The following is a 14,765-nucleotide window of genomic DNA, read 5'->3' as shown; positions in this document are numbered from 1 at the left end:
TTACCAACACAAAACTCTTAAGTTAACTTAATGGTTTACAAATTTAAATGGACTGAACATAAAACAAATAAATACAAGAATTGTGTTGTTTCATCTCATTTTAAACGGGTTGTTTGAACAAGCAGCAGTAATCATTTATTTGAGTGTATCTGTAGGTTTCAAACAAGCCTAAATCACTTAATTAGTTTTATCAGCTGTGTTTAATTAGGGTTGGCAGGGATTCCACTGGGTCTTAAAAAGTCTTAAAATGTCTTAAATTTCCTAAATGAAATTTTTTGGCCTTAAAAAGACTTACATTCACTGAAATATTAGCTCTTAAATAATATTAAACGGGTATTAATTTTGCGTTGCATAAATGAAGCTATACTCAGTCGGGCCAACATCCATCCACTGACCAACAACACATCTCAATGAAACCTTATTTTTTATATTCAAGCTTTTTGTTGCAAAGAGATACAGTTCACAACAGCTGTTAGACATTTTTTTTTTACAGCAAATTCCCCCAACGAAATTCCTTAAAAACAATTACACAATTCCTTGTGTAAAAAAAATCCTTAGTCTTTAGCCCTGTATTAGTCTAAAATTTCATTCTTTATGGTTTTAAAACGGTGTTAAAAACTCTTAAATTTGACTTGATGAAACCGGCAGAAACCAGGGTTCCAGCTAAAGTGTGCAGATCTTGTTCTATTGGGAACTACTGGACACCAGCTTTGAAACATAGACACAGAATGGACTGGCATTTCCAGCTTTGATTGCTAAGTTTTGGTTTAAACCAAAAAAAAAAAAAAAAAAAAAATTTTGACTTTTGTACACCTAGTTTTTTGGCCAATCTTAAGAGACCTAAATACCTAAGTCTTTCTTTTAAATGATCACATCTTTTAATTGCAATTCATCTATTAAAGATGTTTTGGTCCAGGTTGCATTCATTTTTCCATGCCTGAAGTTTGTGAGCGGACTGAGAGACATTTTTTATATTGGTGAACACCAATATTGAGATGGTGATGCCAGTGTTCACACTTAGACCCCGTCCACAAGGCTACGGATTTAGGTCAATCCGTGAAAGTTTAATATCAGTTTGGCCTTTCCATTTAACACAGGAATTGTCAACAGTTGGTGTAAAGTAACAAATTACAAACACTCAAATTGCTGTAATTGGGTTGTTTTTCAGGAATTGTAATTTACTAAGTAGTTTTAAAAATGTGTTCTTTTACTTTTCCCTTGAGTGCAGTATCTGTATTTTTACTTCGCTACTTTCCTTTAACCTGCAGAGGTGCGTTTGCCGCCCTCACTATTTTGCCACCCTAGGTGACCACCTAGGTTGCCTCTATAGACGCACCACGAATACATGTCAGTATTTGATGTCAATATGAGGTTGGTTTAAGATGTTGGCTTGATGCTGAATTTTGGTCACTTTCTAACAACCTAAAATCAACAAAATATCAACATCATTTGACATCGTTATTGGACTTCAAATTAATGTTGTCCTTAGATGCTGGCTAGACATTGAATTTTGGTCACCTGACATCACAACCTAAATCTAACCTAATATTAACGCCTTATGATGTTGTGTGCCAGCTGGACCATAACTAAATGCACTACAGAATGTTACGTTTACACACATCCACAAATTTCATGTAATCGCATCAGCTTTTTATAGCATAATACTCACTAATCACTGCTGTTGAGTACTTTTGAAAGGTCTACTTTTTACTCATACTTTGAGTAATATTCATAACATACTTTTATTCGCACTACATTTTTAGGCAAGTAATGGTACTTTTACTTAAGTAAGATTTTTCAGTACTCCTTCCACCACTAATTGTTGGTGACCTGAAATAATTCATTTAATGAAAAAGGGTGAAAAGTCCACTTTCCACTAAGCAGCGTGGATAGCCAAAACGCCACTTTGTGGTGACCATAAGAAGAAGGAAAAACCCCACATGTAACAACCGGTAACAATAACGATGGTGGATTACAGAGGTCTGCTTGTGCTGCAGATGCTGTTAAGTTTATTAGCACTGTTACAACAAAACTGTATCAACTAGATGGCTAGACGCATTTCAAGTTAGCTGCATCAGCTATTTTTCAATATTTGTGCATTCTCAGACATCTTCTTGTGTTATTGTCCATAGTCAGCCAGCTGGTCTTCATGCTCACAATATTTTAAACCAGGTTTTTTGTTTCCATCTGTACGCAGACCTTTCTTCAAATGATTTGGTTATGGATTTAGACTTTCAGAATCTGCAGTATGAAATATAGCTTGATAATTGCCGCATGGTCATAGCCTTACTGAAATGAACTGCACTAACCGAGCAATTGAGTTCATTTCAATCAATCCAAAGCTGCCAATTATGAACACACCCTTAGTCACGAATGCGGCATTTCATGCTCTCGTGAAACATGAGTTGTACAACAAGTGAAATTCAAGCACTGAGAGATGAATGGCATGCTGATTTTGTTCCTTTTCCGATTTATAACTGCAAAGTTTTGAAGGAAGTTCACAAAAAACTATCCGACATTGTGTGGAGGCTAGTTTATTCCAGCGGTAATCCGAACCGTGAGCAAACTACTCTAATGCATGGTGTTTTCTGCAGGTAGACAGAGTTTACTGCATGCTTTTCTGAAGAAAACCCTCACTAGATGACTGTGACCTCAATGGCATCCTTCTCTGTTTCCACCCCCCTCCATTCCCCAGGCAGGATGTTATTGTTGAGCTGGATTTCCATTGTCCGGCGGCTGAGTTGGCCACCTTCCCAGAGTGCAATAGAGAGGCCCCCTAATAGATTCTTCATGTGCCTCAGTCCCGACACACATCATTGCAGGAATTTGGAAATGATTTTAACAGAGTCCCGTCGCTCTAGCCTTCCCCCCACCGCCAGCTCGAGAGGGAGGGACGTGCAAACCCAACAATGTGAAAAAGAATTTTGTGAATGTACTTGAGAGCGAGAAGGAAACATGCTCCTCGTCTAGTATGGAGAATGTGAAGTGGAGGCTTTGAGTTGGACTTTGTTTTCCTCTTTTGTTTTGTAGTTAAGTGCACAGGAATGCTTCGTTTCCTACCGTACACCTTCAGAGCTCTGGAAATCCACCGCAAGTGTTCCAGAGATCAAAACGAGCTCTTCGCACGGACAGATTGTTGTCAGCAGTTTCACATACCTTCACATGTGATTCTGCGAAAAGGCCCAACAACATCGCTTGCCCTGGTTGCAAGTACACACATGCAGAGCAAAACATGTTTGTGGCCTTGAAAATTGTTGCGAATTCTCAGCGGGAGATGAACATTATAGCCAGAGGGGAATGAAGATGAATGATTGTTGCAATGGCTTAGTCATGACCACAACTATTACCAGGAAAAGTTCCTTTCAAACGCTGCATAATCCAATAAATGCACTCATCTGCTGGTGGGAAATGAGCTATGGTGTTAAAGATGTGATGGTTTGACATGTTTTTTTGAAGTTACATCAGAGTAACATAAAAATACATGTAATAGTAAGGCTATAACAATAAATAATTATAATAAATTAACACGAAACATATAATATGCTTTGTTTTCTTTTTCTTCTCCACTGTCCAATCAAACATATAATTTATAATAAACATTATTATTGAGAGTTATTAAATTATTATATCAAGCTAGTAATAAAATATATGGTTACACAATATTAAATAACTATGCATAAACAAAACTATGAAAACCAATAGAATAAAGGATACAGTAGGTAGAAACTCACCTACAAGCTTAGTTCCTGGAGGACCATAGTCCTGCTGAGTTTAGTTCCAATCCTGCTTCAACACACTTACCTGTAGGTTTCAAACCAGTGTTCGAATACTGTGGCCCATTAGGGAGCCCACTTTTTTTTCTAAAAGGGGGATCAAAGATATACTTGTTCTTGAGAGTCCCTTTCCACATATATCACATAACTGCACATTTAAATTGTAAAAGAAACACCATTTAAAGGGGTTCCGTTTTGTCAGTTTTACCTTCTTTCAGCTTAATTGTCCATGTTACCAGCAATGTCAGGGTGAGCATTGTATGGCCGACTGTATGAAACAAAACGAAACACAATGTCAAATCATTTGTTTTGGAAAATTAATAGTCTTAACGTCCTTATGAAAGCATCTGGCTGTCAGTCTTTGACATGACTGGACTTTGCTCTTCAGCGTCTGTCCACACAAACACAGGTATTTTCAAAATTGCACTTTTTTTCTATGTGATTTGTTTGTTTGTCCTTGTGAAAATGCAGTGTGAGGTGACTGAAATGGATATTTTTGAAAACTCTGGCCAGGGTGAAGATTTGCCAAAATGTGCGAGTCTGAGCTCCAGCAGTCAGCAGGTGCATTGAGCACCAAACCCCAGAGAGCAGTGCACATTGGGCAGTTTATTAAGGATGTACCGCTAAACCGCGTCTTACTATAGATGTTAAACGTGATATTTAATTTAGCTTGTCTCTATCTGCTGAGGCAACTTCGAGTTAAAATCTGCAGGACACCAGCCCTCCAGGACGGAGTTTGCTCACCCCTCAACAAGAAGAACACCTGAAATTCTTCTACTGACCACTGTACTGCTATTAAAGAAGTATTCTTCTGACGGTGGTTAAAAAAAAAGCTCTTTTGTCTTGTGAACCAACTATAAAGCAATGGCTGTTGCTAATTAATAAAGGAATATTGTATAATACAATATTGTACTAATAAAATAATAGTGAGTTTGGTATTTTCTTGGACCAGCAGGGGTTTAGCAGTCTGTACAAATAATGATTTGGTTATGATATCGCTCCAACCCAGGCTCATTCTGATTACGTACCTCTATATGCATACATAATTCTGGAGAGAGCAAAATAGGTGCCAGGAGCAGGTGCAATTCTTGCCTGCTGTTCTCGCGTAAATCCACCGGAGGCCACTGTCGAATGACTTACTGACTGACCAACTGGCCAATTATAACCCCCCCCCCCCCCTCCCTGAACGCAACCAATAGTGTTTTAAAAAGCACAGATTGAACTGTGTTTTCAAAAGCAATCCAATAAAAGAAAAGCCCTCGCCTAATTTTTACCTTTTTTACAAATTTTTATTACATTCTCACCCTGTTATTTACTTGTTTATTTAAATTTTTGGCTTTTGTCTTGCATTCTGGAAATGTTTTTCACCGCACTTGAACCCTATTGGAGCGGTCACTCCACTCTGCGTCTCAGGTCAAACTGGTGAAAGCGGAAAAGCCGTCCACACGGAAGTAAGCGCTTAGCTGGTAATCGAGAAAAGAAGTGACACCAATTTGCCCTGTAGCATTTGTTTTAAAAATTAAATGCAGTCATACGTAGCTTTGGCTACATAATTCGCGATCTCCAGAAATTTATGTGGGCTACATTTTCAGAATGAGCCTGTGTTGTATCGCTTGGAACATCATCTGAGGTGGTACTAAAAAAGTACTAGGTCCTAGGAGTGGCAAGCATGAAAACCCCTAAAGTTGTATCGAACCAAAACATTTTATATCATATCATTCCATGCAGTAGAAAGCACATAAAATCAAAATCAAATTGGCCTGATTTTGTTCAAATGACGTTCCACCAGTTCCTCCTTTCATTTCGCTTGAAGTCTATTTCTTTATGATTGCCTTTGTCATTTAAAAAAATGCAGAAATGTTGGTTTAAAACATCAGCAAATTCCTTGATGCGCATCAAAAAAGTCATATGACAGTCATACGTCCAAAAAGATGATATGATTCGATAAGTAGACTAACCAGTGAAATCTAATCTTTCACCTTCTCTAATGTTCTTTTAACTGGATAGTTCACCCAGAAATTAAAATGTACTTATCTTCCTCCAAAACTGTTTGAGTTTCTTTCATCTGTTAAACAAAAAGGATGAAAAACTGTTGCTGGACTTCCATAGAATTATTTTTGTTCCAAATATCAATGTAGTATCAATGTTATGTTACACATTTTGTAAAACATCTGAAATGTTGTTTTGGTCATTCTACAACACCTTAACCATTTCAGTATTAGTGTATTATACTATTAATTACCTCTAGAACTGTCGGGGGCATCTGTGCTCCTCGTCTCACGCCTTCAAACAATTTCATGTATTCATTGTCTGAGGCGCAAGTAGTTTATTAAATGAAGACAGGATTCACGCAGCCTCTCCTACCTTAATAAATGCCATTTTTACTGTTGATATTTGGCACCAGTTAATCAGGAATTGACGATTTTGTTCTCTTTGACTCGTTGGATGGAGACGCTGCTTTATTCCCACATCTTCATGCGATATTCCTGTTTTGCGTATAAATTTAGTTTGCATCTTTGCATGGAAACATAAATACTGGCTGTTTTTCCCCCAACATTTATTATTAGGTTAAATTATTAAGTTTAGAACCTGTAAAAAATGTTGGGTTCCCTAATATCCCTTAATGTTGTCCCAACACAAATCGTTTAAGTTAACTTAATGTTTTGTTTTAAATTTTAGGTTGTTTGAACATAAAACAATTAAGTTGTCCCCCCGAAAACCCAAGAATTGTGTTGTTGCAGCTCATTTTAAATAAGTAGTTTAAACACGTAGCAAAAGTTAAATGCAAGTGGTGAGGAACTTTTCATTTTTGTGTTCGCTGTCCTTTTTATAATTCTTCAAGCATCTGAGTCAATCCTCAAAATGATTTTGTAAAATAGTCAAATAATACTGCCTTGCATGATCATTTTGACAAACATCAGCCTTCAAAAACTCAAGAAACAACTTTGATTTATTGGCACGTTTTATGCAGCATTTCAATTTCATTCATTCATTCATTCATTTGTTCGGCTTAGTCCCTTTATTAGTCAGGGGTCGCCACAGCAGGATGAACCGCCAACTTATTCAGCATATTTTTTTTACCAAAGTCCCTTTAAGGCAAGTCATTTCACTCGGGAGCCATGTTTGAATTGCTGTGAATTGTCAATATAGAATTGTCATTCTATATTGATCGACGATTGGCTCCTGTACTAGAAGGTGGGGCTTATTTCGCCATATTGACAGTTACACTTTTCCCCACTTTTATATGTACATGTCTTGTGTATTCTATAGTCTTTGGTTTCACACACCCAGCTGCAACCCAGTACTGGGAAACATCCGTACACATTAGCTCACACGCATACACTACGGATAATTTAGTTCATTCAATTCACCTATAGCGCATGTGTTTAGACTGTAGGGGAAACTGGAGCACCCGGAGCAAAACCTAAGTGAACATGGGGAGAACATGCAAACTCCATACAGAAATGCCAACTGACCCAGCCGAGACTTGAACCAGCGACCTTCTTGCTGTGAGGCAACAGTGCTAACCACTGAGCCATTATTTTGCCCTATTTCAATTTTGCACCTATAAATAAATTTACATCTTTGGATTGAAACAGCTACTGCAAACGCAATTGCTATCTGCTCTCTCCTGTTCAGTTTGAGCAGTGTGTGTTGTTCAACATGTAAAGTAAAGATCCGTCATAGTGAAAAGCGAGAGGAGAGATGTGGAGAGAATGAGACAGGTGGCTCTGCCTGTCCTTCCTTACCCTCCTCTCCTGTTTGAACTCTCTTTCATTCTTTCGCTCCGCTCTGCACTTTTTTTTTCCAAGCACACAGTGACAAGCGCATTCATTCTCTCACTCTATTCTGTGCTCTCCTCTTTTTTTTTGTCCGGCCTGCTGGATTCTGCTTCATCGCTATTCAGCTCCCAGACGGACCACCATTGATTAGAGCCCCCTGCTCACCCCCTCCGAAACACACACACACACACATATACACACCAGCCGTCTCCACTTCACACACACCCTGCACTCAGCAGCTGCTATGCTAATGAAGACCAAGAATAGAGAGATGGGGAAATGACAGGGAATCATAGAGAGATGACAATGTATCTTCATAACAAACTGACTTGGCAGAGCTGAGAAACAGCAAACTAATATACCATAACATAAACATAAATCTCATATACAGCGAGAAAAATAAGTATTAAAAATGTCATGTTTTTTTTGGGAATAATATTTCTAAAAGAGCTCTTGACATGGAATTGAACCAGATTAGGGTTCCCATGTTGACATAAAAATAAAACAAAACTAAAACTGAAAAATTTGTAATGTGTAATAACAATGAAATGACAAAAGGAGAAAGTACTGAACTACTGAAGAGAATTTAATACTTTATATAAAAAGGCTTGTTGGTGATGGCAGACTCCTCTCATGGAGAATAAAGTCTCATGAATTTCTCAGGTGAGACTTTTTCACACTTCAACAGAGTGTACAAATCTTGATGGTTCATTGGGACTATCAAATCTGATCTTTATTTTGTATTTTGTATTGGATTTAAGTCAGTCGATTGGCTGGGCCATACTACAGCTTTATTTTCTTTCTCTGAAAGCATTTGAGAGTTTCCTTAGCAGTGTTTTGGATCATTATCTTGCTGAAATGTTCACCCTGGTTTCATCTTTATCTGATAATGTAGATGTTGGACTGAAGCAGCCAATAAAAATTTACAATGACGAAGGGCAGAGGATTGTTGAAGAACTACTGAGAAATATCAGCTGCTGTCTGTGTTTTCACTGTCTTTCTAAACCTCTCTTTTTTCATGTGTTCAATACTTTTCCCTGTGTCATTTTATTTTATTACACATAACTTCATTTGTAATCTAATTAGTTTAGTTTTCTTTGCATATATGGATTTCTTTGGTTTTACCAACATCCGGTAAAAATCTCAAGTCAACAACACCTTTAGAAATATGTTTTCTGAGAAAAATGGTGATGCGTTCAATACTTATTTTCTCTGCTGTTTGTAGAATACAAAATGTTAAGAGTAGCAAAATTGACTTAACCATCAAGATTATTCAATCGTTTTATTATGTTTAAATTTTGGATTTTAATGTTGCAGATCAAACTGACCCAAGTTGGATTCGATAGAAATCTAAAAATTGCACTTTAAATAATTTGGTAAAAACTTATACTATAAATGTTTCTCACACATTGAAAAATAACAAAACTGTAAAATAACTAACACTGTTCTGTTGAGTTATGACACAATAACACACAATCAAGTCTGTGAATTAACCATGACTAAAAGCATTGTTGCTTATATACAGTCCTAAATCATTTATTCACTTTCTTTTGGGCTTAGTCCCTTTATTAATCAGCGTAATGAACCGCCAACTTAGATGCCCTTCCAGCTGCAATCCATCACTGGGAAACATCTATGCATACTTGTTCACATTCATACACTACGGACAATTTAGCTTACCCAATTCACCTATAGCGCATGTCTTTGGACCAGAGCACCCGGAGGAAACCCACATGAACATGGAGAGTACATGCAAACTCCACACGGAAATGCCAACTGAGCCAGCCGAGGCTTGAACCAACAACCCAAGCTAATTCTGAAAACGTAGTCCCATGGACGTTTCTGGAGACCGCGAAATATGTCCCGGGAGGTACGTATTGCTGCATTTAATTTTTTTAAGCGAACGCTACGGGGTGGTGTGACGCTGTTCCCTTTCGCGCTTGCCGGCTGACTGCTTACCTCTGTGTGGAGGGCTTTCCCACCGCAGTCAGTTTGTCCGGTCAGCTCATCGTGTACGTCAGCGGACTTCAGATGCAGAGAGGAGGAGTTGACGTCCGGGGAAGAGCGGTTCCAGAAACCAGGTTAGACAAAAACAGAATACAAAAAAAATAAAGCGAACAAGTTCATAACAGGGTGAGAGCGTGGTGAAATCCGAAAACGTGGTTAAAAAAAAAAAAAAAAAACAGACAAGTGTTTTTCTTTTTCTAGACGGCTTTTCTAAATAGTTGCTCGGGTTTAGGGAAGTGAGCGGGCGGGCGGGCGGGTCAATCGGTAAAACTGGTTGGGTTCAGGGAAGCAGAAGGGTGGGTCAGCCGATTGGCCGGTCGCGCAGTCAATCATTCGGTCAGTCAGACAGCGGCCTCTGGTGGGTTGATGTGAGAACAGCGCGGGCGCAAACGGCACTCGCAAGAGACGTTCGAGATACGGAAAAGCGCACACAGCGGCCTCTCGCGCATTCGCGAAAACAAAAACTGCACAAATACGTACCTCTTGGGACGTATTTCACAGTCTACAGAAACGTCTGCTGGACTACGTTTTCAGAGTGAGCCTGGGTTGCGAACCAACGTCCTTCTTGCTGTGAGGCGATTGTGCTACCCACTGTGCCACCGTAATGCCCCAGTGCTAAAATTATATTATACTATACCTTAGAACATCAAAATCAAGCATTCAACAGTCCTGTAATATAACTGTTTAAACATGCATTCAACCACATTTATTTTATGTGATCAAATGTTTTCCCATAGTTCATAAATGTATTAAACTTATTCAATTTTTGATCATATTAACGTAATTAATCTTTATATTGGCACAACATGGTGGCTCCATTAGCACTGTCACCTCACAGCAAGAAGGTCACTGGTTCCAGCGCGGCTGGCCAGTTGGTGTTTCTGTGTAGAGTTTTCCTCTGGGTGCTCTAGTTTTCCCCACAGTCCAAACACATGATGAATTAAATAAGCTTAATTGGCCGTAGTGTATGTGTGAATGAGAGTGAATGGGTGTTTCCCAGTACTGGGTTGCGGCTTGAAGGGCATCTGCTGCATTAAACATCTGCTGGAAAAGATGGCAGTTCATTCCATTGTGGTGACCCCAGATAAATAAAGGTGAAGGAAAATGGAAAGTGGAAAGGTGAAGGAAAAAAGGTGAAGGAAAAAAGGTTAAGCTTTATATTAGTTGTTTCTTTATTTTTGTATATGCACAATATATGCACAAAATAAGCGTTTACAGAGTCTTAATATGTTGGCCTGGAGTTTTAACACAGCTATTCCTCAGAAAATGAGTCTCCCATTTTACTGTAACTACTAAAACAGGATTTCCCAATCCAAGGGTTGACTATCATCCAAGCCACATATTGATTCTGGCTAGAAACCGCAGTTAATCATCCACTACTGTTCCTTAACTGTTTGCAGGGTTCTTTATTCCATTTAAAAATGAGTGTACGGCCAATTAAAGTTGCTTTCAACCATTAACAATTGCAGAAGGTTGCAGATAGACTTAATATGTTGTGAAAATGAATTGATGTTCATTGATCTTTCAGTGAATTCAGATCCTTTAACAAATTACTTTCAACAGTGAAAAACATAATGTATATACACTGAAAGCTAACAATTTAAAGCATGTTATTCCTGTTGAACTTCTAGATTCTGATTGGTTGGAAGGTGTGCAAAAGAATTGTTTAAACAGTTACCAGAGCCTTCATTCCTATGAGTGATCTCGAGGACAGCGATGTAGGGAGTCACTAACTCACAGATATGCTCAAAAATATTTGCAAAGAGGTAGCTAACATGGGGGCAGCACAGTGGCTCAGTGGTTCGCACTGTTGCCTCACAGCAAGAAGGTTGCTGGTTCGTGTCCCGGCTTGGCAAGTTGCTATTCCTGTGTGGAGTTTGCATGTTTTTCCTTGTGTTTGCGGGGGTTTCCCCCACAGTCCAAAGACATGCGCTTTAGGTGTATTGGATTAAAGAAATTGTGAGCATTTTAAGAAACATTAGGTGAACAGTCTGTTAATACACTCAGAAAAAGTGGTACAATGTTGCACCAAATAAGGTACAAACCCTTGTCACTGGAGCAGTACCTCTTTATAGAACAGAATTGTACATTAAGACAAAGAAACAAATCTGTAATTTGTACCTTTTAAAGACATGATTTGTTCCATGGGATCCAAAATGTGCCTTTGGTTTTTAAAACCTGCAGATACAATACTGTACCTTTATAAAAGGTGCAAATCTGATCCATGAAAGTACCATTACAGTAACTAGACACTTGGTACCTTAACAGTGTCAAATGTGTACCCTCAAGAACTATTTAATGGCATTTTGCTTTATCCAAAATACGTTAATTTATTTTCAGTAAATATAAAACGTCAAATACATTTTAAACAATGTTTTTAAAAAACGTTTCTTTGTTTAAATCCACCTTTTCCCTTTACCATAAAGAGAAAAAAATACTTTAATCTATTTTTGCTAAACATTTCACAATACTTCTCACAAAAATGTTACAGAAATACATTCTCCCATTTACAATATAAAACATTTTTCTTCAATTTTCACACAATACCTTTGTAATCACCTAAAAGTTCATTTATTTTCTTAATTTTAAAATAGAAATAGAATTATGCAAAAGTATTGTAATGAGATATGCACAATGTTTGATTAGTTTTACTATACTAAAATGTTCACGTGCGCAGTGGAAAGCAAACGCCAAAAGGCGCAGATATCATTAAAGTTAAATGTTAAAGTTTACAATACTTATAGTTTTGTTTTACCAGTTGCTTTGTGTTATAGAACTTAATAATTAATGTTTATGAGTTTCTCTAAAAATATACTTTTAAATGATGATTTAATATGGAAACTATTCATGAATCACTTTGCTTTATCAGTGATATTTATTTTCAGATATTGGCTGTTCAGATATTGGCAGCGAACAGACTTGCGTTCTTGTGGAGACCGGTCATGCCAGGTGTCCTCAGAAGAATGAACTCGGATGATCAAGAGAAAAGAGAATGCGTCCTCTGAGATGCTGCGTTCTTTCTGATAGTCACGTGACCTTCACGGGTATTAAATGGAAGATTATTTAAACATTACAGCATTCGTATAACGATTTATTTTTTTATCCCCATTTTCTAAATATATACTATGCATAAAAACATTATAAATATGCTTTGCACAATATAAATAAAACCGATTTTAATACGAATTTCTGCAAACAAACACCCTTTATGTGTTTATTTCTTTATTAAGATGTTTATGGAAATGTTAATATTCACTGTTTCATTTAGGGAAACTCCTAAGGTAAATAAGTGATCTCTAAACTTTAATAATATATCTAAATAAAATGCTGTGCTTCCCACCTCCAGTTGCAATGACTTCTCTGGGACTTCTAGAGCGAGATCGGTGCTCAAGTCTGCATTGGTGCGTCCTCGATATCAAGAACACATCCAGGAAGTTTCACGCGTCCTCTGTTCTTGCGGTCTTGAGTATTGGAACTGAACTTTGGCAGCTGATGAGGACGTTACACAAGAACACGAGAACTAAAGATCACTGAGGAAGGCATATTGAGAAACAGCCATTGTAATAAAAGAGTTGTCCAACACACATGTACCTTTTATGAGAACTATTTTGTAACTTTCTTTCAATTGTACCATAAAAGGTGCAGAACAGTGTCATAAGAGGTCTTTTCTGAGCCACTGTTTACATTTTTTTCTGAGAGTGTAGAGTAATTCTCTTAAATTTAATCAGGGTGACCTTCATTTGCATCCTGAAGATAAACAAAAGTCTTCTGTTTGTAGAATGACATAAGGGTGAGTAAATGATAGCAGAATATTAATTTAGGTTAAAGCAACCCTTTAGTAAGCACTCATTACAGTATACATTCAACAAATGATGCTCATCCTCCACGAAATGGAGGAACGTGTGCATGATAACCACTAAAGGCTGAGCACAATGGGGCAGAAATCAGCGTGGAGAAGTAAACAAACAGACCAAAAAAAGGAGCACTATCAAAAGCAGGAGGGGGGAACCCGGGTGCTTTTGGTGCATGAATATGCTTATGTGTGTATATGGAGCAGGCAGCTGGGGTGAGGCCCTGTCCTCCTCGCTCCTGCTCTGCTATTTAGACGTGTCCCAGAGCGCCGTGACCCAATGGCCTGCAGGGCGGGGCCACCCATGTGACATCTGCCTTTTTGGGCGAGGGAAGGCCCATATGGAGCATACGCGCATTAACACTCACGCGCACATGCATACGTACACACAGCCCTCGCCCTGTCACATCGCTGTACCCTCCTGCTGCCTGCACCTTTTGTTCTGCTATTGTGCGTCTCGTTCGCTGCTGTTTGCCTCATTCCTGAACAGACCATAAAGAGGGAGGGTGTGGGTGTGTGAGTGTGTGTTTAGGAGGGCATGTCTGGTCAGCGACGCATTCGTGCAACAGGCTTCAAGGGCAGGGCGCTTCACTACACACACACATAGAGAGAGAGTTGAGGTTAAGGAGTAGGGTGCGAGCAGAGAGGTCAGACTTTCTCCTCTCTACACATGTTCGGTTCTCTGAAACCAGAGGCCACTGACCTCACCCAGCTGGACGCCCTGATGTGACTGTCTGTGGGTTTGTAATGGTGAAGGGAAGATATTTAAATTTTACAAAAGTATATTTCTTAGTGAATGAATTTGTTACAGAAAAAAAAACTGGATGAATTAGAATTGGTGTGATAATCAGACTGTTTAAACTTCCTGCTCATTTGTTTATTAGCTTTTTCTAAGTAGTATAAATTACAGTTCATATGGGGAATGACAAAATGAGCAAAAATCCACCATCTACACTACCTGACAAAAGTCTTGTTGCCTATCCAAGTTTTGACTTCTAGTTGATCATTTGGCATCAGAAGTGGCTTTTACGAAAGGCAAATGCCTCTAGATTACGCTTATTTTACCAAAATAAAATATGATAATTTCTTCATTTTTAAATATTTAATTAGGACAGTAAGGTCTGACTTTGCTAACAGAAATAGTATACAAAATAGAATATAAAGTCATGGTGCAGTGGAAAAAGAATTAATATTGTGTATGACTCCCATGAGTTTGGACGACTGCATCCATACATCTCTGCAATGACTCAAATAACTTATTAATAAAGTCTTCTGGAATGGCAAAGAAAGCATGCTAGCAGGACTCCTAGAGTTCATCAAGACTCTTCAGATTCATCTTCAATGCTTCTTCTG

At 38.3% G+C, this 14,765-nt stretch overlaps 1 long non-coding RNA gene across 1 annotated transcript; it reads right to left on the bottom strand.

Annotated features, from left to right (window-relative positions):
• Positions 1–3,726: 3,726 nt before the first annotated feature.
• LOC110438845 (uncharacterized) lies at positions 3,727–13,032 on the bottom strand. The gene is made up of 3 exons (XR_015500843.1): positions 12,903–13,032; positions 3,982–4,041; positions 3,727–3,860 (listed from the first exon to the last, which is right to left on the bottom strand). It is a non-coding gene; the product is annotated as an uncharacterized LOC110438845 (long non-coding RNA).
• Positions 13,033–14,765: the final 1,733 nt, after the last annotated feature.

The sequence above is a fragment of the Danio rerio genome, chromosome 10 (assembly GCF_052040795.2).
Source record: "Danio rerio strain M-AB ecotype USA chromosome 10, GRCz13ab, whole genome shotgun sequence".
NCBI lineage: Eukaryota > Metazoa > Chordata > Actinopteri > Cypriniformes > Danionidae > Danio > Danio rerio.
Note: the sequence above shows the minus strand (reverse complement) of the source record. Positions and strands in the feature narration are given on the sequence as shown.